At 50.4% G+C, this 4,218-nt stretch overlaps 1 pseudogene; it reads right to left on the bottom strand.

The window, feature by feature from the left end:
- Positions 1-2,448: 2,448 nt before the first annotated feature.
- On the bottom strand, positions 2,449-3,162 carry LOC104669864 (annotated as a pseudogene).
- Between the last annotated feature and the right edge of the window lie 1,056 nt (positions 3,163-4,218).

Genomic DNA, 4,218 nt, shown 5'->3' on the forward strand with positions numbered 1-4,218 from the left:
GTCAACTGGATCATGGTGGATAAGTTTTTTGGTATGCTGCTGGATTCAGTTTACCAGTATTTTATTGAGGATTTTCACATGAATGTTCATCAGAGATATTGGCCTGAAGTTTTCTTTTTTTGTTGTGTGTCTGCCAGGTTTTGGTATCAGGATGATGCTGGCTTCATAAAATGAGTTAGGGAGGAGTCCCTCCTTTTCAATTATTTGGAATAGTTTCAGAAAGAATGGTATCAGCTCCTCTTTGTACCTCTGGTAGAATTCAGCTGTGAATCTGTCTGGTCCTGGACTTTTATGGTTGATAGGCTACTAATTACAGCCTCAATTTCAGAACTTGCTATTGGTGTATTCAGGGATTCAATTTCTTCCTGGTATAGTCTTGGGAGAGTGTATGTATCCAGGAATTTATTCATTTCTTTTAGATTTTCTAGTTTATTTGCGTAGAGTTGTTTGTAGTATTTGCTGATGATAGTTTGTATTTCTGTAGCGTCAGTGGTGATATCCCCTTTATCATTTTTTTATTGTGTCTGCTTGATTCTTCTCTCTTTTCATCATTAGTCTAGCTGGTGGTCTATCTATTTGTTAATTTTTTCAAAAAATCAGCTCCTGGATTCATTGATGTTTTGGAGGGTTTTTCATGTCTCTATCTCCTTCAGTTCTGCTCTGATCTTAGTTATTTCTTACCTTCTGCTAAGTTTTGGATTAGTTTGCTCTTGCTTCTCTAGCTCTTTTACTTGTGATATAAGGGTGTTGATTTGAGATTTTTCTAGCTTTCTGATGTGGGCATTTAGTGCTACAAATTTCCCTCTTAACATTGCTTTAGCTGTGTCTCAGAGATTCTTGTATGTTGTCTCTGTTCTCATTGGTTTCAAAGAACTTCTTGATTTCTGACTTATTTTCATTATTTACTCAGGAGTCATTCAGAAGCAGGTTGTTAAATTTCCATGTAATTGTGTGGTTTTGAGTGAGTTTCTTTCCTTTTTTTTAAAGAAAACAAATTTTATTTTTATCATCAGAACATTCTAGTAAAAATATTATTATGAGATTAGCTACCTTTATTCTCTGGGCCTTGACTCTGTCCAAGGCCTGCCCTGGAGCGCCTGCACGCTCAGCTCCCTGAGGTAGGTCCTGAGGGAGACCCCCTGCTGCCCCCCAGCCCTCGGCCAGGATACCTCTGACCTCATGTCCCCTCCTCCAGACCCCACAGCCCTGGATGCCCCATAGCAGCCCTGCCAGGCTGGCAGAACTGCTTCCTCCCTCCACCAATCCCCAAGACAGGCAGGAACCGACTGGGGCTGGCACACAGCAGGTGGTGCGGGAGTAGAGGGAAGAGGCACACCCTCCTGCACTCAACTGCTCCAGCAGGCAGAGCTGAGGGCTCCTTCCCCCCAGGCTGGCACCATCGTGGTCTAGAGCCTGAGTGGCCGGAATGCTGTGGGTCACTCCCTTCTCCCCTTCCACAGTTGTTGGGGAGTTGGGGAGGGAGGGAAGGGAGAGGAGCGTCAATGTCGCAGTGATGGGGTCCTGAGACAACTCACTCTGCCACCCTGGCAGGCAGCAGCAGACAGTGGCCTGCAGGGCCTCCTGTCTATGGTGCCCATCCCACCGAGAGGATCCTGGCCCGCGAGCCAGCAGACACTTTATTATACAGAAACCCTGTCGTCGTCTCCATGGGCGGAACCAACAAAAGCAAGTCTCTCCAAGTCAAAAATAGGTTTTGGATTCTTGGTGGAGGCAGTATCCGCTGAAAAAATAGACTGAACTTCTGAAATTATCTTAGTAGCAAAACAATTACAAGAAAAAAGTTGCAACTTCAGTGCCATGACTGGAAAGGGGCCTTTGGCCGGCTCCCCCTGTTACCGGTGGCCCCCTTGTGCCTAGGAGCTCCTCTGGGCTTGAGGAAGCCGCCCACGTGCCTTGATGGAGAAAATGGGACTCCAACAGGAGGCTGTGTCCTCACACCTGGACTGCGCTCACAGCTCGTGAGGATCAAGTTACAATAAACAGTCCATTAACTTCTTGCCCTCAGGTTTCCCTGGAGTCAGGCATCTCTGCACAGTCCAGGGCAGCCAGGGACTGCAGAGGGTCTGTGACACCCCACCACGATGCAGCGGTGGAGACACAAACCTGAGGGCACTTGGAGTGTGGAGAGGCAGGAGAAGGTGCAAGGAGAGGCTGCCGGGGTGAGCAAGGAACCCGGGATTGCGTCTTTAAATAGCTCTCAGTCATTCTTAAGGTCCTCCCTCAAGACACAGTGGGACCTAGATTTAAAGAGAAGCCGTCTCTCCGCTCTCTCATGGTGCAGGCAGAGTGCCCGAGCGGTCTTCGGAGGCATGGGTGCTGGTGGCACCTCACTGAAGCTCAGCCAGGCTGTCGCCGGCCCATCATGGCCTGGCAGCTCTGTCTGCTGTGAAGGTGACAATGCCACAGTCCTCGGGGCAGAAACACCCCTCACTGCATCCTGTCGGGCTGCAGCTGCGGCGCCTGGTACTGCACGAAGGTGGTGGGGGCTGTGGCTGAGAGGGCCTGGGGCACGGCGGCCGGATAGCTGTAGCCCACGAGACTGGCAGCCGTGGCAGGCGAGGCAGCGTATGGGTACTGGTCATAGGTGGCCGGTGGGTACTGGGCCTAGGCCGGGCTGGCCGGCGTGTACTCAATGTAAGGCGAGGACAGTGACGGGACAGGGGCGGCCAGGATCATCACGCTGGGCTGCAGGATGGCTGGTGGGTGCATGTAGTGCGGGGTCAGCCCTTAAGTCCACTGGATCAAGGTGGGGTGCAGCTGCTGCACCCCAATGGCTAAGCCCGTCTGGAGGCTCTGCGGCTTGGCGCCCAGATATGCCAGGTTCACGTTGGCCTTGCGGCCATCGATGATGGGGTTCGGGTCTTTGCAAGCCCTCTCAGCTGCCGCCCGGTGGGCCGTGGTCACGAAACCGTAGCCGCGAGACTTGCCCGTCTGTCCGTCGGTGATGACTACGGCCTCCAGGATGTAGCTGAAGCCCTCGAAGTACTTCCTGAGCGAGGCATCAGTGATGTGGTACGGCAGGCCGCCCACGAAGATGTTGGCGAAGGTGGTGTCCTTCTGCAAGCCGTGCATGGCGCCGGGGGCGGCCAGGGGCCGCGGGAAGCCCTGGCTCGGGGCGCACGGCGGGGGCTGCAGCAGCATGGGGGGCGCCCCGCCGCCTATGGACCCGGGCCTGGGCCGCGCGGGGCTGTGCTCATGGTGGGAAGCGGGGAGCACGCGGGGCAGCGAGGGGCGCCCATCCAGCCGCCAGGCCCCACCACTCGCAGGCTGCTCCCACCGTGCGCGCCTAGCTGAGGCGAGCTGCGCTCCCGACCGGCGCTACGGGGACTCTTTGAGTGAGTTTCTTAATCCTGAGTTCTAATTTGATGGCACTGTGGTCTGAGAGACTGTTGTTGTGATTTCAGTTCTTTTACATTGGCTGAGGAGTGTTTTACTTCCAATTATGTGATCCATTTTAGAACAAGTGCCATGTGACACTGAGAATAATGTATATTCTGTTGATTTGGGGTGGAGAGTTATGTAGATGTCTGTTAGGTCCACTTGATCTGGAGCTGAGTTCAAGTCCTGTATATCCTTGTTAATTTTCTGTCTTGCTGATCTAACATTGACAGTAGGGTGTTAAAGTCTCCCACTCTTATTGTGTGGGAGTCTAAGTCTCTTTGTAGGTCTCTAAGAACTTGTTTTATGAACTCATGTGCTCTTGTATTGGGTGCATGTATATTTAGGATAGTTAGCTCTTCTTGTTGAATTGATCCCTTTACCATTATGTAATGCCCTCCTTTGTCTTTTTTGATCTTTGTTGGTTTAAAGTCTGTTTTCTCAGAGACTAGGATTGCAACTTCTGTTTTTTTTTTTTTTTTTTTTGCTTTCCGTTTGCTTGGTAGATTTTCCTCCATCCCTTTATTTTGAGCCTATGTGTGTCTTTGCAAATGAGATGGATCTTCTGAATACAGCACACCAATGGGTCTTGACTCTTTATCCAATTTGCCTGTGTCTTTTAATTGGGGCATTTAGCCTATGTACATTCAAGGTTAGTATTGTTATGTGTAAATTTGATCCTGTCATCATGATGCTATCTACACACTAGTTGATGAAGCTTCTTCATACTGTCATTGATCTTTATATTTTCGTGTGTTTTTGCAGTGGCTGGTACTGGGTTGTTTTCCTTTCCATATTTAGTGCTTCCTTCAGGAGCTC

This window comes from Rhinopithecus roxellana, chromosome 1 (assembly GCF_007565055.1).
Source record: "Rhinopithecus roxellana isolate Shanxi Qingling chromosome 1, ASM756505v1, whole genome shotgun sequence".
Taxonomy (NCBI): Eukaryota; Metazoa; Chordata; class Mammalia; order Primates; family Cercopithecidae; genus Rhinopithecus; species Rhinopithecus roxellana.